General features: G+C 50.2%; 1 long non-coding RNA gene across 1 annotated transcript; it reads right to left on the reverse strand.

Moving 5' to 3' along the window:
- Nucleotides 1–8638: 8638 nt before the first annotated feature.
- On the reverse strand, nucleotides 8639–10990 carry LOC143270383 (uncharacterized). Its single transcript, XR_013047555.1, has 2 exons — nucleotides 10385–10990; nucleotides 8639–9477 (listed from the first exon to the last, which is right to left on the reverse strand). It is a non-coding gene; the product is annotated as an uncharacterized LOC143270383 (long non-coding RNA).
- Nucleotides 10991–22158: the final 11168 nt, after the last annotated feature.

Raw genomic sequence — 22158 nt, forward strand, 5'->3', positions numbered from 1 at the left:
CCAGGAGAAACTCTGTCTCAACAAGTGTTGTTTTTTTCCCCTCTCAATTTTATCACCGCTATCATGGCTATTATTGTCATTAATACGCCAGCATCTGTACTTTGCCTCAACAGCAACTTTCCTACCATTAGCCAGAGGAAGTTGGTGTCCGGAAATGAGGGCCTGCGGGGGTGAGGGCTGAGGAGTGGGAGTCAGATCACGTGCTGTTCTCAAGTCCCGCTCATGTGATTTCCCCACCCAGCCACAGTGCCTCGGGGGGTTTAGAGGTGAGGCACTTTGGGCCGGGACAAGAGACAAAGAAAGCCTGATGAGATGGCTCAGTGGGTAAAGATGCTTGCTGCCAAGCCCCGAGGTCCTGGGTTTGATCCCTGGGACTGCACGATTGAAGACACCCAAATGCAATGGATAAATAATAGTAATTTAAAATTGGGGGTGGTGGTGGGAGTGACTGAGCCTGCTTGGCCAGAACTGGGTAAAGAAGAATTAAAAACCCAACCAGGCTACAGAAACACGATTTACCCTGCAAATGGATGTTTACTCTTCCAAGACGCAGGAGCCATTTCCGTAAAAGCCAACCTGGGCACGAAGTCCCTGGAGACTTCAAAGAGGAGGGGGGGCCTCCACCAGGGGTGCAGACGGGGAGCTCAATGGGGAAGGTGTGCTTGCTAGCACAAATCTAGGGGGCTTTACATTGAGAAACCCACACCCTCTCCGGGGGATTGTGCAAGGCAGCGGGGACTGGGTCAGAGAGTGTCTCTGGGAGGGGACAGCAAGGAGGTGAGGGTCAGATCGGTGTTTTGCAAGACAAGGAATCTAGTTTGACCAGAGACTGGCCTTGGAGGGGTGCAGAGGGGAAAGGTAGTCTCAAACGCTCCCTCACCACCCCACCCCACTGTCTGGTACAAAGGACAGAGATGAACAAGTCTTTCTGAGGACAGGCTGAGAAGGGACCACGTGTATCCCAAAGGCGTCTGGGAAGTGCAGGAAAGGAGAAAGATGGATTTGTAGTATGGGCAGTGGGGACCTGTAGGGGGTCATTAATGTAGTTCCTTCTAATCATAGCCAGATCTGGACTCCTTCTATCTGTCCTGGCCTTGTGTGCATGCCTTGAGCGTGTGTGTGTGTGTGTGTGTGTGTGTGTGTGTGTGTGTGTGTGTGTGTGTGTGTGTGTTTAAGAGATGGTCTCTGCTGGGTGGTGGTAGCACACACCTTTAATCCCAGCACTTGGGAGGCAGCAGCAGGTGGATCTCAGTGAGATCGAGGCCAGCCTGGTCTACAGAGTGAGTTCCAGGACAGTGAGGAATGTCACACAGAGGAACCCTGTCTCAGAGAGAGAGAGAGAGAGTCTCTGTTGTGTCCATGTCACCAGACCACCACAGAGCCAATATCCGATGCAAGCACACGGGTTTATTAATAACAAAGCAAGCCCGGGCTTGGCTTGGTCCATTCCAAACACAGCGGGTGGAGAACAGCCCCAGCAGCCCCTTTAAGGGGTTTATATAGGAAAGGTTTATGTGCAGATGATTACATATCTCGGGACTGGACGAGGGGGCTAGGAGTGAGGCAGTTCTTTGAAGTTCCAGGCTGAACTATAAGCATGAGGTTCCTGATGGCTAACAGGATTCAGGGTATCTACAGAGACATAATTTTTTTTTTACTCCCTATGTTCTGTTTTTGCTGAACCCAGGATAAATACATTCAGATTCATTGTTCCAGTCCTATTTTTACAGAGTTCAATTTCTGGTCAGTTGAGTCCATTACTCTCCATATCCTGTTTTACCAAGTCCAGGATATATAGATTTATTGTTCCAGCCTTATCTTCCTATGAGTTCAACTTCTGGTCAGTTCTAAAACTGCTGGTCAGCAAATACCTTTAGAGGAGGGGAGGGGAAGGGGCTACTGATTTTTCCCTTTTGGTCTCCCTTAGTTCAGACTGACCGGAACTCCCTATGTAGCTAAGGATGACTTTGAACATCTGATCCTCCTGCCTCCACTTCCTAAGCGCTGGGATTACAAGCCATGACCTGCTTTATACGGTGTTAGGAATGGAACCCAGGGCTTTGTGCATGCTAGACAAGCATATTCTACCAACCAAGTCACGTCTCCAACTCCGACCTTAAGCTTCTGTTCCACCTGCCTTCACAAGTGCTGGTATTCCAGGGGAGGACCACCACCAAGTCTGGTTTATCTCTGTTTATGTTCTTGTCTTCTAAGAAAGCTTCTTGGTATATCCAAGCTAGCCTGGAACTCTACGTAACACAAACTGGCCTCGGACTCATGGTGATGTTCCTGCCTCGGTCTCCAGTCTGCTAGGGTTACCGGTGTGCAACACCACACCCCACTCATCGCAAAGACCATAGCTCCCTCCCTGACCACTATCCTGACTGCTCCCCTGGGCTCCCTGTGAGTCCAATTCTGACCCAAACAGACACAGAGTCTTTTAAAATATTACCTTTCAGTCCCTGTATTTGAGACTGAAGTCTCAGGACTGTCCCCAAAGCTGTCCCCAAATTCTTCATGCTTCTTCCTCATTCTCGTGGTGCTGGGATTACAGGTGCACACTGCTGTGTACAACTGATGCCTAACCCTTGAGTTTAAAGAGGGCAAGCTTCCATCCTTTACCTCGCCATGTGGTCCCTGAGTGCTCGGTACTTGGAGTTCCTCCGAGACTGACTCTGGGCCACCTAATGAACCCCAGGGTTAGAAGAACCAATGCAGCAGGGATCTCCTCCAGGCTACAAGGGGGAGGCTAAGGCCTTGGAGATGCATTTCCATGGCCCTTTCTGACCTGGGGGCTCATGGAGCCTACAGCAATGTCTTATTCAAATTAAGTGCTCAAGCAAGGTGTGGCAACAACTGCCTCTGATCTCCGCATTTGAGAGCAGGAGGGAGAAGGACTATTAGAAGTTCAAGGCCAGTCTGAGCTACCTGGCTAAACTCTGTTCAAAAAAAATAAATTTATCTGGGCATGAGGGTAAGCCCAGCACTAAGTAGGTAAGGGCAATATGAGACCAACTGCTGGGCATAATGGCATCACCCACGGCCAATGCAACACATTTGCACTATCACTGTATTTTCCCTAGGCGCATGCTCCATATACCTTATAAAGTCCACCATCCACCAGGCGGAGGTGGGCTCGCCTTTAATCCCAGCACTCTGGAGCAGAGCCAGGCAGATCTGTGAGTTCGAGGCCAGCCTGGTCTACAGATCGAGATCCAGGACAGGCACCAAAACTACATAGAAAAACCCTGTCTTAAAAAAAAAAAAAAAAAAAAAAAAAAAAGCCCACCATCACGGGTTGGCCTCTGATTGCTGACATACTCTTTTGCTACAAAGCCCTTTCACTGGCTACTGATCTGAGACCTTCCTGGTTCATAGCATGACTCTGTATCAAAAACAAAAACAAAAAAAACACAGGCTGGGACACGCCTCAGTTGGTACCATCCATACGTAGCATGCATGCGCCCCGAGGGTTCCATCCATGGCACCACACAGACTAGACACGGTGGTGCACACCTGTAATCCCAGACCTCGGAAAGTGGAAGCAAGAGAAACAGACGTTCAAGTCTGGGGGCACCTGAGACGGGGTTCAAAAGAAAAAAGGCTGGGCATGGTGGTACGTGCCTTTAACCCTAGCACTCGGGAAGCTGAGGCAGAAGCAAGAAAAAGACGGGAGCGGAAGGGAAGGGAGGCAGGGAGAGAGAGAGAAGAAAAGGAGCCACAGATGGGCGGTGGCGGTGCACACCTGCAATCCCAGCACTCAGGAGGCAGAGGCCGGAGAATTGCCGGAGGCTGAGAGCAGGTAGGTCGGTCTCCTTTAGGGAGTCCTGTACAAGCCAGAGGCAAGACCCTGTCTCAAAAACAAGCCTACGGAAGCAAGTTCAGAACTCAGCACAGGGCGGGGGGAGGGGGGGTTGGCTCGCACATAGTAGGTGTGTGGAGGATGCGTGGATTCGGGATGCACGAAGGCATCTCCAGTTTTTTAGGAGACGCTTTCGTGCACCTCCCCCGGGTGGAACACCCCAGCAAACACAAACAGGGACAGTTTCTGCCTGGACCACGCCTCCCCTGGACTTTCCATACAAGGTTCTGAAGAATCTCGGAAGGCTGCGGGCTAAATCGTAATAGAGATAAGCACCAGTCCTAACCAGAAGTGCTTTCCTGCCCGTGAATGACCTCATGCCTGGCTCCCAGTCACTGAGCAAGACTCCGGGGACACTGGCACTAATGAGTAAATCAAGGCCGGGAGAGAAGCAGGTCTTGCCTTGTACAGGTAGCCTTAGCCAGGTTTTCCTTCCATTTTCCCTGCCCACGTTGCCTGATAGGAAGCAGATGGCCAGCCGGCCAGACCCCCGCCCCTGACCCCTACCATCCTGCCCTCCCTACTTCCGGCTCTCACCAAATGGCACTGGGAGAAGCCGGGGTGGGGGAGGGGAAGCATGCAAGCCCTAAAACTTTCCACCTGTGTCCTAAGTGACTAAGAAGTTCAGCCAACCACACAGGAACAGGAAGTAGGAAGGTCTGGAGCAGGTGGGGGGAGAACAGGTATTCACGGCTCCCAGAGGCAGAGGTGGTCAGCCGGGGAAGGGGAGGTTAATGAAGTCAGCTGGGCAAGACAAATTAAAGCGGTGTCCCGGGAGACCATCCGCATCGCGACAGGGGGTGGGTGGAGGAGACTGGAGGACATTGGATGGCTCCAGCCTGGCTCTCTGTCCCACACACCCCACCTGCCTTAAAGCAAAACACCCACAGGCCCAGGGAAGCTCTCTGGCTCCCTGAGCAGTGAGGTGGGGAAGATGAGGAAATTCACCTCTAGCCTGGTGCCTGCCCCGGTTCCGATTGTAGACAAACTCTTGCCTCAAGCCCATGACGTGTATCTGCAATTTGTTTGTGGGCCATGGGATACAGACTGGTGTGTGTGTGTGTGTTATGGTGTGTGGGTATGTGTTATAGGGTGTAGGGGGTATGGTGTGTGTGGGGGTGTGATCCCAGTGTGACTCTCTCACTGATCCCAGAGCTCACCAGTTGGCCAGCCTGGCTGACCAGCAAGCCTAGGACCCTCCTGTCTCCACCCTCCCAGTGCTGGAATTGCAGGTACCCCAAACTCAGCTTCTCTTGTCTGTGTAGCCAACACTTTACCCTCTGAGCCGTCTGCTCAGCCCACCAGCCTGGGTAACAGCAACCCTAACTGGCTAGGCACAGGCTCAAAACACCAAGGAGAGGGTTGACACTGAATAGCCGAGAAAGGAGATGTAGGTGATGTAGGCACACTGTGAAGAGGAACAAAGAGGTCCTGTGACCCCCCCACACACAGCCCCCCCATACACACACACAGCCTCCCCCTCAAAACAGACCCCCCACACACACAGCCCCCCCATACACACACACAGCCTCCCCCTCAAAACAGACCCCCCACACACAGCCCCCCCCATACACACACACAGCCTCCCCCTCAAAACAGTCCCACACATACACTCACAGCCCCCCACACACACACTCATGGCTCCCCCTTACAGCCTCCCCCCAAAAACAGACCCCACACACACACACCTAAACGTCCACCCTTGGGGTCCAGACAAGAGGTTTAGTGTTGACTACAGGGCAAGAGGTAGGCAGAGCCTCCCTAGTCAAGGCACGGTCCCACCCATTCTGACCCCCATTGTCTCAACTCCAAGTCTCTCCTACAAAGCTGTCCCAACTGTGTGAAGTCCCTTCCCAGGGAAGAAAACTTCCCCTCTGGCTGGCACCAGCCTTCAGTCTTTTTCTTCTGCCAATGTCATGGGGAATTCCAGTTCCTTGGGAGCCATTATCTCAGAATGACAGCCAAAGGGTGGGACATGAGCATCTCTTTAGAACGCCCTCATTCCTGCCCACGCTTACTGTCTTTTTCACAGCAGAAACTGTAATGTCTGTGCTGGTGGACACACATCATCCAAGCGGGTCTTTATCAGGGGCAGCACCCTCCTCCAACCCAGCCCCCACCCCAGTTACCCCAGAGCACACTGTAAACCATCCGCTACCTCACCAGCCCTATTACACCATCAGACCCTACGGAAACAGATGGTACTGATATACTACAAGGGAGCCTGGAAAACTTAAAACCAAGAGAAGGACGGAGGGAGAGAGTGTTCGAGTCATTCCAGGCGAATCTCAGCCACAAATCCTGATGTGCCACGTAACCAGGTGGGGAAGGGTGAAAAGCAGAGAGAAGAGATTGAATCCCTGTCAAGTTCATCTTCAAGGCACTGACCTGAGCTTTGAATTCAGATAGTGGGAGAATGGGGGGGCTAGTGGTGAGGGCTTTGTGTAATTAAACAGTCCAGGCCAAAGTGGGGTCTGGTTGCTCTACAAGACAGTCCCAAGAAGCCCTTCTTGACTGAGGGGACAAGATGCTTCTAACTTCTGTTGTATTGAGTGTGTGTGTGTGTGTGTGTGTGTGTGTGTGTGTGTGTGTGTGTGTAGGTCACACACAACTTGACGGATCCCAGGGATTGAACTCAAGTTCTCAGGCTTGGCAGCAAGCACCTTTCCCCACGGAGCCATCTTGCCAGCCCCACAAAGCTGATTGCTCTGCCCCAGGATACAATCTGGACAGAGTGTCAATCACCTTCATTAGGGGGGTGGGTCTGTCTGGAAAGGCTCTGTTGTTCCTGGAATCCAAGGTGACTGCAGGTTTGGGACCATGACTGGACACCTCCAGGTGCTTCGGGGGCACCTGGGTCAGAATATTGTAAAAGCCAACAGCGGGATGCCTTTTAGTCTTATCTCGGGGTCTTCTACCCTGGAAGGTTGATAAGATAGTTTAGGTATCATTTGACTCTAGAACATTCCTTGAATGATTGACATGCCTACAAGCAGAGGCAGCGGCTGACCCCACAGTCAAAAGGAGACGGAACCAAAATGAAGGTGGAGACGCCAAGTTTTTTTCCGCTTTAGTCACCTTGTGGCCCTCGTGAAGAGTCAGTGTTTGGGGACAAATAAAAGATTTTTCTTCTTTCCCTTTGTTTTTGCTTGAGATGGAGCCCCATGTAGCTCAGGTTAGATTCAAATTTTACCATAGAGCAGAGAGTGAGCTCCTCCTGCCTCTATCTCCCAAGTACTGGAATTACAGGTGTGTGCGACCAAGACTGGCTCCAGCTACATAGAAACAGAGGTAGATACACATGCATACATACGTGTGGCATATGTGTTTATATAAATTTGTGTACGTGTACATGCATTGCACACGTGTGCATACATGGAGAAGCCAGGGGTTGATGTCAGGTGTCCTCAATCACTTCTGCCTCATTTTAGTTACATTATTGGGGAGGGGGAGCTGGTGCACACATGTCACATGGTACATGTGGTACCATGGTACAGAGGACAACTTGCAGTTCTCTCCTTCCACCACGTGGAGCTCAGGAATTGAACCCGGGTTGTCAGGGTTGGCAGCAAGCTCTCTTACCCCTTACCCATCTGCCCAGCCCTTCTCTACTGTTTTGTTTTGTTTTTTAACCAGGAGCTGACCGATTTATTTAGGCTAGCTTTTTACATGAGTGCTGGTTAAGAATCAAAGTTAGAGGTGGTGGCACACGCCTTTAATCCCGGCACTCGGGAGGCAAAGCCAGGCGGATCGCTGTGAGTTCGAGGCCAGCCTGGGCTACCAAGTGGGCTCCAGGAAAGGCGCAAAACTACGCAGAGAAACCCTGTCTCGAAACAAACCAAAAAAAAAAAAAAAAAAAGGATCAAACTTAGAGCCGGGCGGCAGTGACACTCGCCTTTAATCCCAGCACTCGGGAGGCAGAGGCAGGCGGATCTCTGTGAGTTCAAGGCCAGCCTGGGCTACAGAGTGAGATCCAGGATAGGCTCCAAAGCTACAGAGAGACCCTGTCTCGAGGGGGAAAAAAGATGTATGTGTATGAGTGTTTTGTCTACATGTAGGTATCTGCACATACATGCTTGGTGCCCATGGAGACCAGAAGGTATCAGGTATCCTGGAACTGGAGTCACAAATGGTTGTGGGTGCTGGGATCCCATTCTCTGCAAGAGCTGCAAGTGCTCTTAACCACTGAGCCATCTCTCCAGCCCCCAGTTACTTTTTCTTTCTTTTTTTAAGTAACTAATCCATTAAAGGTTTTGCAAAAGCTAAAATGTACTTCCTCTGGGAGTGTAAACCTTGCAGCTCACTCAAGTCATTTGCCTGGAATGATCTTGAAGGAGCGTCATGTGGTCGGTTATGGGAAATAGGCCACTCCTTCTGAGACACAGGCCCTTGTAGTCTGACCACGTTCTACACAGCAGCCCTGGACTGGGGACTTCCAGAATCTGTGGGAGAGCATGAAATCTTCCTAGTAAACTGTCCCAACTGTCCCTGAGTGGGGTCCAAACTCGCAACTACCAGGAAAGGATGTTGGGCAACAGGCAAAAAAACCTCTCAACCAATTTCCTCATCTGGAAATAGACAATTCTCTCTGTCTCTATGAGCCAAAGCCTCGGGAACCAGACCTAGACAAACCTTTAAATCAATGGTTCTCAACCTGTGGGTCATAAACCCTGGGGTTCAAATGACCCTTTTCATAGGAGTTGCATAACAGATATCCTGCATATCAAATATTATTACATCATGATTCATAACAGTAGCAAAATGACAGTTATGAAGTAGCAATGAAAATAATTTTATGGTTGGGGGTCCCCACAACATGAGGAACAACTGTATTAAAGGGGTGCAGCATCCTTCTGACTGATGTACTGTGTTGTTTTCGGGGTGCCAAGCCTCTAGAAAGCCACAGTCCTGAATCTCAGAAGTCGGAAGCTGAGGGAGGAAGACCTGGAGTTCCAGGCCACCTAGGGATACAGGGTGAAGTCAAAGGCAGCCCGTGAAACCGTGTCTCTGAATAAGAAGGATTACTGAACTTGTCATAGCCAGGTTGTGCCCCAAGCCAGGTTCAGCCACTGGTCTTCAATTAGACAATTCAAAGAGTCAAATTAACTATGGGAAGTAGAAAGGGGAAGCTTACTCAATGTGACTCCATTGGGAAGAGGGATAGATAGATTCAAACCTGTTCTTAGGGTCCTAAATGAAATTAACATTGAGAAGATGGCTAAGGATATGCACTTCTAAGCAGTCTTGGTCAAGGTTTAGTCCCGCCCACAGCAGCCCATCTTTGTCTAGTCCCGCCCACAGCAGCCCATCTTTGTCTAGTCCCGCCCACAGCAGCCCATCTTTGTCTAGTCCCGCCCACAGCAGCCCATCTTTGTCTAGCCCCACCCACAGCAGCCCATCTGTGTCAGGGCTCCATTCTCATCCTGTAAGGTTGTGGGATAAGCTGTTAGAGCGGTGTGAAATTTCTTTTAGGGAGGCAACTTCCTCCTCTGTCTGGGACCTCTTCTTTCTCCCTGCATGGGATTCCCATTTCTTTGGGATCCGCCTTCAATTAGTCTGATGATCAGATTGAGAGGCACCGGTGTCTCTTTAGAACGTCTTCATTTCTGAGGAACCTGTTACAGAGGTGAAGGGTGGATTGAGAATAAAGTAGGAAGAGTTCAAATCCCAGAATCCACATAAAAAGTCAGGCACAGTCTAATCCCAGAGCTGGGGAGGTAGAGACAGGCAGATCCCTGGAGGTCACTGTAAACCCCAAATCCCAGTTAAGAAACCCTGTCTTGAAAAACAAGTCGTGGATAAAGTGGGGTGGTGATGGCACTTTAATCCCATCACTTGGAAGGTAGAGGCAGGCGGATCTCTGTGAGTTCGAGGCCAGGCTAATATATGGAGTGAGTTCCAGAACAGCCAGGGATAAAAAGCAAGTCCTGGGATGGAGAGATGACTTAGCACTTAAGAGCACAGACTGCCCTTCCAGAGGAGCCAGGTTGGATTCCCAGCACCCCCATGGCAGCCAACTACTATCTCTAGCTCCAGTTCTAAGGGGATCCTCTGGCTTCCATGGGCACTGCATGCACATGGTACACATACATACATGCAGATAAAACAAGCATATACAGCTTGGGGGAGGGGGTTGGCTCATGCCTTTGATACCAGCACTTGGGAGGCAGAAGCAGGCCGATCTCTGTGAGTTCAAGGCCAGCCTGGTCTACAAAGTGAGTTCAAGGACAGCCGGGTCTGTTACACAGAGAAACCCTGCCACGAAAAACTGAAAAACTAAAAAACAAAACAAACAAATAAAAAAACTGCATATACAAAAAATAAAAATAGATGTAAAAATACTAAAAAAAAAAAAAAAAGTGGGGGGCACGTCACTAGCTCCTGATGAATGAATGAATGATACCAGATCAACCTCTGGCCTCTCCACATGTGTGCACACACACTTACATGAGCATACACACGAACACACACACAAGAAAAGTAGAACAAAGGCTGGGAGGTAGCTAATGACAGAGTACTTACCTAGCATGGGGATCCCCAGCCCTCGATTGTCCCAGCAGCCTGCATGGGTGGGCCGTCCACCCACTGAGGCCTGAGGCCAGGTAATGACGGGCCTGGCTGCCCAGCCTGGCTAGACTAGCCAGGCAAGTGCTGGGGTGGAGGTGGTCATGTTTCCAAGGAATAAAAAAGGACACTTGGCCGCCTCCTGGCTGGAGTCCCAGGGCCAGGGCCCAAGCAGGACGGCACGTGGAAGCGGGGGAGGGGCAGGTTCCGATCGAGGGAAGCAGAACTGGAATGTAGTGGACACAGTGACTCAGAAAGGACAGCTGTTAACTTGCTTCCCCTCCAGTTAGGGTATGACTTTAGTTTCCAGGCAGCTCACTGCTGTAATTTGTTTTTGCTCTTTTGGGGGCCCGCCACCCAGCTCCCAAATAAATCACACATGGAGGCTTATTCTTAATTATAAATGCCCGGCCTTAGCTTGGCTTAGTTTCTAGCCAGCTTTCCTTAACTTAACCTGTCTATCTTTTGCCTCTGGGCTTTTCCTGTTCTCTAACTTCTGTAAATCTTACTCTTACTCTGAGACTTGCAATGGAGCTGGGTGACTGGCCCCTGGAGTCCTCCTTCTCTGACTCACGGATCTTAGATCTCCCCTCCCAGTTTTCTCCGTGTGTGTGTGTGTGTGTGTGTGTGTGTGTGTGTGTGTGTGTGTGTGTATTCTCAGCCTGCCAGCCCTGCCTATCTCTCTCTCCTGCCTTGCTATTGGCCATTCAGTTCTTTATTAGACCGTCAGGTGTTTTACACAGGCACAGTATCACAGCCTCACAGAGTTAAACACATGAAATATAAACAAAAGTAACACATTTAAAATATTATTATTATTAAAATAATATTCCACTATAGCAGCTGGTTTTTCAAACCTCCCTATTAGATGCTGAGGGGTCTGACTCAGTGGTAGAGCACCAGTCCAGAATCCCTCTGCGAGGGGGCTAGGGCATGGTTAAGCAGTTGCAAGACCCTTGGCTCCTTCGCGAACATTGCACCAGCCTATCTGGCTCTCAGACCACTTCCTCAGAGCACACAGAGGCCCATCAGGCCTTGTAGTAAGACCACCCCCTCTCACCCACCTCTCCCCTCCTCCAAGGACTTCATTTCAGGGGACCTGGTCTTTGATGGCTTCCGTCTGTTTCAGCTTTGAGAGACAACCACTCAGCCCCACACAGCCACGGAACCCAAGAAGCCCCTCTAATCTGGTGGAGTAAGCTCTTTTTACCTAACCCTGCAGACTCTCCAAGTAATGAAATCTCAGTGTCAACAAACCTTTCTAAGAACCTGTGGGAACAGGCTGGGTGCTGGACTAGCAGCCTTCCTAAAACAGGAAGTGGCCTTATCTCCCTACTCAGCCACCAGATCAGAATGAAAAAAACCTAGGCTGCTGGGTGGTGGTGGCAGCAGCAGTGGCTCCTGTGCACACATTTAATCCCAGCACTGGGGAGGCAGAGCCAGGCGGATCTCTGTGAGTTCGAGGCCAGCCTGGTCTACAGAGTGAGTTCCAGGACAGCCAGGGCTACACAGAGAAGCCCTGTCTCAAAAAAACAAAATTATGATGTATGAAAAAGCCAAGGTTCTGAGGTTCTGGGAGCTGACATGCCATCCCAGGCTGCTCCAATAAGGACCAGACCAAGTTGCGCGCTCAGTGAGCTGCAGGATGCTCTAGGCTTTCTGTTCCCATTTATCTCCCACTTGCTAAAGGCTTCTAGGAAGCTGTACCTCTGAGTACAGCCCCAACCCTTCCTTCCTTCCTTCCTTCCTTCCTTCCTTCCTTCCTTCCTTCCTTCCTTCCTTCCTTCCTTCCTTCCTTCCTTCTTTTCTTTCCTTCTTTCTTTTATTCTTTATTATTATTATTAATATGTATATTTTTTTTTCGAGACAGGGTCTCTCTGTGTAGCCCTAGCTGTCCTGGAACTCACTCTGTAGACCAGGCTAGCCTCAAACTCAAAGATCTTTTTTTCGGGGGGGGGGGGGGGGACTGGAAAGATGGCTCAGTGGTTAAGAGTACGTACTGCTCTTGTAGTTACCAACATTGTGACAGACAGCTCACAGCTACCTCTAACTCCAGTTCCAAGCAATCCAATGTTCTTTCTGGACTTCATGGGCATTGTGTGTGAACACAGCCCATACAGGAACACAGACACATAATTAAAAATGATAAAACTCGGGTCCTCTCAAAGAGAAGTACATTCTCTTAACCACTGAGCCATCTTCCAGCCCCATTTATGTTTTGAGACAGAGTTCCACTAAATTACCCAGGCTAGCCTTAAACTCCTCACCCTCTGCCCTGGATAGCCTTGGAACTTTCAATTCTCCTGCCTCTGCTCCCCAGCAGCTGGCTTGACAGGCCTCTATTAGCAGACTGGGACCATCTGTGATTGGTATGAGTAACTGGGACAGGCGTTGGGCTAATTGAAGAGCTGTGGGTAGGTAATAGGGCATCAGAACAAAGGGAGACAGCGCTTCCCTGGTGGATGGAGAGAGAGTGTCCAAGCCAGGACCAGCCCTGACCGACGGACCTCCTGAATCAGCAGCTCCCTGGCCCTGAATCAAAGCAGGCCTGTCTCCAGTGGGCTGAGCAGGGGCACATTTGGGATCCTCCACAGGGCTTCCTCGGGAGCATGAGAGAATGACAGGACCAGCGCCCTGCACAGGCCACACACCCCATGACGTGAGTTTGCAGAGAGAGAAGCTCTCGCCTCTGTGACACACCGAGGGGCTGAGAGAAACTAGCCAGGCTGACCACGAGACTCCCTGGGAGACAGCCAGTGAGTCAGCTGTGAGGAGAGCAAAACTCACGGGAGCCCGGGGATCCCAACTCTACATGGGCCCCAGCCCTGAGTGACTCAGAGGTCACGTGACCCCTCCCTGCCTACAGCGCAGGGGCCTCCCTCCTGCTCCATCCGTCCACTCCTGGCATCGCCCTGGCCCAGCACGGATAATACCCTCTCTTGCCACCCATGGATTCTTCGTTGGCCCAGGAAGTCCAGCTGCCGGCTTTGGGCTTTTCAGCTTTGTGTGTGTTTATATGGGCATATGTGTTTGTATGTGTCTGCGTGTGTGTCTGTGTATGCGTCAGGGCACATGTATGAATGTACGTGTGTGTGTGTGTGTGTGTGTGTGTGTGTGTGTGTGTGTGTGTGTGTGTGATGTCAACATCAACTGTCTTCCTCAATTGGCCTCAGAGACCAAACTCAGAGCTTCTTTACCTGCTGAGACATCTTGTTTGTTTTCACATGGGTGCCGGGTCCAAATGCGGGTCCTCACGCTTGAGAAGGAAGCCTTCCTACCCAAAGAGCCAATTGACCAGCCTGCCTTGGTTTTTGAGACAGGGTCTCTCCCTTTGACCGGGGACTCCCTCATTCAGCTAAGGTGGCTGCTTAGGGGAGCCCCACGGATCTGCCTGTCCTGCCTCCCCGGCACAGGATTATAAACAGGCGCCACCAAGTCCAGCATTTACATGGGTTCTGGGGATCCCAACTCGGGGCCTCACATCTGTGACAAAAGTCCTCGTCAGCGAGCCATCTCCCCAGCCCCTCTTGGTCCTTTATGCCACACGCACCTCACCCTGTCCAGCCTAGAAGCCAGCTGCTCTGGTTTCCTGCAGGCTCTTAACCCTGAATCAACCCAGGGCGGAGAAAGGGCGCAACCCAACCTCATCCCCTGGGGACAGGAGGCGGGGCAGAGCCCAGAGCAGCCAAGCCTGTGGTTGGTTTTGAACTCTTTAATTAGTCAATGCTCTTTTTATACCAGGGCTTAATCAACAGGGTTGGGATGTTTGAAGGCTTCCTAAATGCTCCCCACAGAGCTCGGATCCACCTCCCTGCCCTTCCCCTCACCCTCCTTCTGTTCGTACACTCGCCGGCTTCTTTCTGCCTGAAGAAGTGTACTGAGAACAGTAGCAGCCATGGGGGTGTCTCTGCCCACAGTAGCTCTGCCTTTCTGGATCCCACCCTACCATATTCCACACACCTAGGTGTACAACACACAGCCCTTGTTTGTGTCTTTCTGTCTGACTTTTCCCCTCTTTCCCTTCTGGCCTGTCTGCCTTCCTTTCTGCAGTACCTAGACCCAGAGCTTTCTACGTGCTAGGCAGGGGCTCTACCACTGAGCCACACTCCAGCCCCTCACTGGGGGATTCTAGACAGGTGCTCTACCACTGAGCCACACCCCAGCCCCTCCCTCACTGGGGGATTCTAGGCAGGGGCTCTACCACTGAGCCACACCCCAGCCCCTCACTGGGGGATTCTAGGCAGGTGCTCTACCACTGAGCCACACCCCAGCCCCTCACTGGGGGATTCTAGGCAGGGGCTCTACCACTGACCACACCCCAGCCCCTCACTGGGGGATTCTAGGCAGGGGCTCTACCACTGAGCCACACTCCAGCCCCTCACTAGGGGATTCTAGGCAGGGGCTCTACCACTGAGCCACGCCCCCTACTCCTCATTGTTCCTTTTTTTGTTGTTGTTACTGGGGTTCGGGCTTTTGTTGTTGTTGAAACAGGGTTTCACTATGCAGCTCTGGCTGGCCTTAAATTCACGGAGATCTACCTGCGTCCACTTCCCCGTTGCTGGGATCGAAGGCGTGTGCCACCATACCTGGCACTGGGTTTTTGTTTGGTATGAGTCGAGCTCTCACACTAGCCTAGCCTGGCCCGGCAGCTCAGTGGTTGGTTCTCCTGCCTCTAACTCCTTCCTGTTGCTCTCTGATAGGGTCACTCCAGGCCTCGGGACATCAGGAAGCCCTTCCCTAATCCCATCAGCTATTGACAAGTCCTGCTTGCCACAGAAATCTCCAGAGTGGTCCATTCGTGGTCTATTTGTGGTCCATGTGGCTTCTTCAGGTCCCCAGGCTCAGTGGCTTTGCTGTCACAAAAAAAGAAATCTTGAAGGACTGCAGAGATGGAACGACAGTTAAGAGCACTTGTTGATCTTCCAGAGAGGACCCTTATTCAGTTCCCAGCTCCCACAGGGCAGCTCATAACCACCTGAAACTGCAGCTCTAGAGGATCTAATGCCCTCTTCTGGTCTCCAAGGGCACTTGCACTTATATGACACACACACACAGACACACATAAATAAGAGAAAGCCTAGCAGGATTTGGTGGTGGACATCTTAACCACAGAATTTGAGAGGCAAAGGCAAGCACATCTCTGTGAGTTCAAGGCCAGCCTGGTCTACAAAGCAAGCAAGTTCCAGGACAGCCAAGGCTGTTACACAGAGAAACCCCTGTCTCAAGAAACCACACACACACACACACACACACACACACACACACACACACACAAAGAAAAAAGAAAGAAAGAAAAAAAGAAAAGGGAAAAAACAAAATAAAACAAAAGGACTCATAAGCATGGCCCTGGATGGGAACCACAGGCCATCAATGAAAATGAAAACATGTCATCAATTCCAAGTCACTTCCTCATTCACTTATTAGTCAGCTGCTTACTTACGTCTGTCTTCCCCTGCCAGCAGGTAAGTTCCAGGAGGGCAGAGGCCTGGTGTTTAGAGCCTGTAAATAGTGCTTCACTACTGGATCTGATATTGCACACACGAAACCCAACCTGCTCAATAGACTGAGGCACAAGGATCAGGAAATCTAGGCTGCCTGGGATGACACCATGCTTTCAATGTCAGCCCGGGCAACTTAGACCTGACTCAAAATGTAATGCTGGACAAGGAATGTGGCTCAGGGGTAGATTGCTTGCCTAGAATCACCAAAGAAGGGTTTGGGAATGTGAGTCAGATGTAGAGCACCTGCCTAGAATCCCCCAGTGAGGGGCTGGGGTGTGGCTCAGTGGTAGAGCTCCTGCCTAGAATCCCCCAGTGAGGGACTGGGGTGTGGCTCAGTGGTAGAGCCCCTGCCTAGAATCCCCCAGTGAGGGACTGGGGTGTGGCTTAGTGGTAGAGCCCCTGCCTAGAATCCCCCAGTGAGGGGCTGGGGTGTGGCTCAGTGGTAGAGCCCCTGCCTAGAATCCCCCAGTGAGGGGCTGGGGTGTGGCTCAGTGGTAGAGCCCCTGCCTAGAATCCCCCAGTGAGGGGCTGGGGTGTGGCTCAGTGGTAGAGCCCCTGCCTAGAATCCCCCAGTGAGGGGCTGGGGTGCAGCTGCTTCTTTCTTACAAGACCCTGGTTCTCTCCACCACATTGAAAAGGGGAGGGGGGCCAGGTGGTGGTGGTGGTGGTGGTGCACACCTTTAATCCCAGCACTCTAGAGGCAGAGGCAGACAGATCTCCCTGAGTTCAAGGCCAGCCTGGGCTACAGAGGGAGATCCAGGACAGCCACCAACTCTACACAGAGAAACCCTGTCTCGAACAAAACAAAACAAACAACAACAGCAACAAGCAAGCAAGCAAGCAAGAAAGAAAGAAAGAAAGGAAGGAAGGAAGGAAGAACGAAATAAAGGAAGAAAGAAAGAAAGAAAGAAAGAAAGGAAGGAAGGAAGGAAGGAAGGAAGAGAGAGAGAGAGAGAGAGAGAGAGAAAGAAAGAAAGAAAGAAAGAAAGAAAGAAAGAAAGAAAGAAAGAAAGAAAGAAAGAAAGAAAGAAAGAAAGAAAGAAAGAAAGAGGGGGAGGAAGGCACCTGACATAGCAGGGGTGCATATGGAAGCTTTTTTTTGATGCCCTACATTCTCAGTCAACCATAGCTTCCTCCGGCTTGTTCCCTCCATAGTAGAAAAATCTCCCCCTTATCTTTCCTGCCGCCTCTACCTCCCAAATGCTGGGACTGTCAGCCTGGCCACCACACCCTCCTCATTTGGGTTCTTTCATTTGTTTGTTTTGTGATACTAGAGATTAAACTCAGGACATTTAGTACAGGAGGGAAATGTTCTACCATTGGACTATACCCCAGTATTATACGTCCATTATACTGGAAAGCGGTCATGTGCAATTTGAGCTCAATTAGAAGCTGGCGCACGCCTTCAATCCCAGCACTCTGGAGACAGAGGCAAGTGAATCTCTACGAGTTCAAGACTTGCCTGGTCTACACAGCAAGTTCCAGGCCAGCCAGGGAGACAGTGAGACCTTGTCTCAATGACAACAAATCGAAGCTGGCTCCAAAAGCAGGTCAGCCTCTCGCTTTAGACTCAAACCTATTTGTGTCAAGAGCCTTCCAAGAATCCCGTCTGTGGATGGCCCTGCCGGGAAAATCAGCCCCAAAGTAAAAACACTGTATCTTTAACATCAGTTAAAAAGTAAGCAACAATGTTACTCGCACTTATTCCACGATATAAACGCCGCTGCAGTGGGAGAGAGAAACTGGAAGATAAGCCAGAGAAACCGGAAGGTGAGCCTTGAAAAGGAAACTCAGCCTTGGGTGAACTCTAGCTGACCGCCTCAGCTTCCCCCATCAGTTTCTGCCGGATGTTGTCAGCTCCTGGTTTGATGACATCACCTCTATAGGCTGCCAATTTTTTTTTTTTTTAACCTGGAAGCCAGGGCCTCTATCATATCAGGAACTCCAGTTGGCTGCCTCAAAGTGACTTCCCTGACGGATTTCTGCTGGATGTTTATAAGCCTCAGATTCGATTTTGTTTTGTTTTGTTTTTTTCCAAGACAAGATTTCTCTGTGTAATAGTCCTGGCTGTCCTGGAACTCACTTTGTAGCCCAGGCTGGCCTCGAACTCACAGAGATCCACCTGGCTGTGCCTCCCGAGTGCTGGGATCAAAGGCGTGCGCCACCACCGCCTGGCTTGATTTTGTTTTGTTATCACACATCCTGTTAAGGTGCTCAATTCCAGTGCTTAGAGCATTCTTTTTTTTAAATATTTATTTCTTATTTTATGTGTCTTGCCTGCATGCATGTTTGTGCACCAAGTACACATGCAATGCCTACAGAGCCCAGAAGACAGTGTCAGATCCCCTGAAACTGGAGTTACAGAAGAAGGTGAGCCAACAAGCAGGAGGCTTGGAATCAAACCCAGGTCTTCCACAAGAGCAGCCAGTGCTCTTAACCACTTGGCCGCTTCTCCAGCCCCAAAGCTTAGAATATTAAAGTGATTTAGTCAGGGTTAGAATCCAGGGACATCAGGAATCCCTTCCCTAGTCCCATCAGCTATTGACAAGCCCTGCTTGCCACAGAAATCTCCAGAGTGGTCCATTCGTGGTCTATTTGTGGTCCATGTGGCTTCTTCAGGTCCCCAGGCTCAGTGGCTTTGCTGTCACAAAAAAGAAATCTTGAGGGACTGCAGAGATGGATCGACAGTTAAGAGCACTTGTTGATCTTCCAGAGAGGACCCTTATTCAGTTCCCAGCTCCCACAGGGCAGCTCCCAACCACCTGAAAGTGCAGCTCCAAGGGATCCAATGCCCTCTTCTGGTCTCCAAGGGCACTTGCACTTATATTGCACACACACACAAACACACATAAATAAAAGAAAACCTAGCAGGATTTGGTGGTGGACACCTTAACCACAGAATTTGAGAGGTAGAGGCAAGCACACCTCTGTAAGTTCAAGGCCAGCCTGGTCTACAAAGCAAGCAAGTTCCAGGACAGCCAAGGCTGTTACATAGAGAAACCCCTGTCTCAAGAAACCACACACACACACACACACACACACACACACACACACACACACACAAAGAAAAAAGAAAGAAAGAAAAGAAGGAAGGAAGAGTCAGTTCCCATCGAGTTTATGCCCAAGCTGACCCCAGCAGAATCCATACACACAAGTAACATTATATGGACTCAACGGTTATATTAGGAACATATATGCATATACAAATATTTTTATATATCCCCAGCAATCGGTGGCGGGAGGCCATGAACTTGAAGGAAAGCAGAGAGAGTGATATGAAAGGGTTTGGAGGGAAGAAAAGGAGGGGAGAAATGTAATTAAAATACAATCTCAAGGGATCGGAGAGACGGCTCAGTGGGTAAGAACACTGGCTGCTCTTGCACAGGACCCAGGTTCAGTCCCACAGCCCTCACGGTCATTTGCCATCAACCCTCATTTCAATTCCAGTGGACTGATGCCCTCTTCTGGACCCATGAGTACCAGGCATGCCTGTAGTGTGCATCCATCCATCCATTCTTCCATCCATCCATCCATCCATCCATCCATCCATCCATCCATCCATCCATCCATCCATTCATCCATCCGTACGAACATACATACAGGCAAAACACTAATACACATAAAATAAAACAAAAAAAAGTCTTTAAAAAGAAAAAAAACTAAAATCTCAAGAATAAACAAAAAAGAAACTCAGAAGCCTACAAACTGAGTCTACTGAAGCACAGGGTGGAAATCCTGATATCCCCAGGAACCAGAGTATGTAACCTTTAATAAAGTGTAAGCCCCAAAGAAAGACGTCAGGGGAATGAAGACGTGGCTCTTGCACAGAACCTGAGTCTGTTCCCAGTTCTTAGTTTGTGCTCTAGGGAATCTAGCGCCCTCATCTGGTCTCTGAAGGCACTGTACTCACATGTACGAACCCACACTCAAGACACAAAAATATACACACAAATTAAAAAATAAAGGCTAAGCTGGACAGTGGTGGTGCATGCCTTTAATTCCAGCACTTGGGAAGCAGAGGCAGGTGGATCTTTGTGAGTTTGAGGCCAGCCTGGTCTACAAAGCGAGTTCCAGGAGAGCCAGGACTGACACAAAGAAACCCTGTCTCGAAAAACCAAAAATATAGATAGATAGATAGATAGATAGATAGATAGATAGATAGATAGATAGATAGATAGATAGATAGATAGATAGATAAATGAATGCCTGGTGTAGTGGCACACACCTCTAATCCCAGCACTCAGGAGATCTCTGTAAATTTGAGACTGATCTGGTCTATGGAATGAGTTCCAGGACAGTCAGAGCTATATAGTAAGACCCTGTCAAATAAAAAAGGGGCTGGAGAGATGACTTAGTGGTTAAGAGCACTGACTGCTCTTCCAGAAATCCTAGGTTCAAGTGCCAGCACCCACACAGAGCCTTACAATTGTCTGTAACTCCAGTTTCAGGGGATCTGACACCCTCTTCTGTCCTCCAGGCCCCAGGCCCCCCACCCACCCACCCATCACCTGATGTAAGACATAAATGTGGGCAAAACATCCATACTCATAAAACTGAAAATACAATAAAATTAAATTTAAGTTATATCTTTTTAAAAAATAGGGATGGGGCTATGCCTCAGTGGTAGAATGCCTACCCAGCATTCATGAGGCCCTAGCTTTAATCCCCTGTATCACCAAAAGTAAATTCTTTTTTTTTTTTTTTTTTTTTTTTTGGTATTTTGAGACAGGGTTTCTCTGTGTAGTCCTGGCTGTCCTGGAACTCGCTCTGTAGACCAGGCTGGCCTCAAACTCACAGAGATCCACCTGCCTCTGCCTCCTGAGTGCTGGGATTAAAGGTGTGTGCCACCATCACCCTGCTACAAATAAAAATTTTTGAGACAGAGTCTCACTATGTAGCCCTGGCTGACCGGAACTCACTATATAAACCAAACTGGACTCAAACTCAGAAAGACCCACCTGCTTCTGCCTCTGGAGTGCTGGGGTTGAAGGTGTGCACCACGAAGCCAGGCAAAACTAAAATCTTAAAACAAAAACAAACTTCAGAGGGAGAGAGAATGGTGTCCTAGGGGACACTGTTCACCAACCTCAACTTCCTGACCCACATGCTTCTTTCCTCACCAGGGCCAGAGATTAGCCCTGGAGAGCCATAGCTCTTGCTAGAGTCGCCCTCTCCTGTTTGTTAATGGGAACTGCAGCTTCCAAAATGTCCCAAAAAGTTTGATTGAACTTTCGAAAATCTCATACAAGACTGGAGGATGGAGAGGTACGGCCGTTGGAACAGGATGCTAAGGCACCTCCAAACTGGCTGCCCACGTGGAGGACCAGAGGTGGGATTCTTTTTACGTTTACAAAAGGTAACAACAGTTGTGAAGTGCTGGAGATCTGAGTCTGTTCTCTCCAGGGTCCACGCTACCTGGCAGGATGTTTAGTCTGGGTCCGGTGCGCCTAAGGTGTCTGCGGAGGGAATAGCAAGTGTGATCGAGGCTGTGACATAGTCTGAAAAGGCCACCCTAAGACAGGAATATGAGATCCCTGGAGACTGAATGGGAAGAGGGGCCCGTCCATCCCTGGTGGGGAGCTGTGGCCCCGGGCACAAGAGCATCCCTAGTGGAGGTGAACTTCCCTGCAGCTTGGTCAGCTTGCTTATTTAAAAAGTGTGGTGTGTGTGTGTGTGTGTGTGTGTGTGTGTGTGTGTGTGTGTGTGTGTGTGTTTGGTGTGTGCATGCCATGGCATGCATGTAGAGGTCAGAAAACAACCCACTGAAGTTTTCTTCTCCCACCTCGTGATTTCTGGGAACCTAACTCAGCCAGCCTCAGTGGCAAGCGGCTTCACCTCACTGCCCCACCCCACCCCTGCCCCCAACTCCCTGCACACAACCACCCAACCTCTGCTTGGTCTGGCGGGATACTGACACCCTGAGGACCCAGCTGGGAAAGAGTCCTTTCAGGCTAGTCCTGATGTAGCACGTCGGAAGAGGAGCGTGTGCCTGGGTGAAAAAGAAGAAAGAGCGAGGAGCTGTTCGAGCCACTTTGCATCTTTTCCCAGCAGCCTCCACCCCATCAAAGGCAGAGACCCTTCCCATGCGCTCAGGATGGGTGGAGAGCCCCACCTATAGATTCGCTACGGGACCTGAAGCTCCGCGCACACGCTCACCTATCACTCATCTAGTCACTAGATGGCCCTGTCCACATCCTGCAGATGGATTTGATGGGCCGCCTACAATAAGGT

Source organism: Peromyscus maniculatus, chromosome 23, assembly GCF_049852395.1.
Source record: "Peromyscus maniculatus bairdii isolate BWxNUB_F1_BW_parent chromosome 23, HU_Pman_BW_mat_3.1, whole genome shotgun sequence".
NCBI classification, from domain to species: domain Eukaryota; kingdom Metazoa; phylum Chordata; class Mammalia; order Rodentia; family Cricetidae; genus Peromyscus; species Peromyscus maniculatus.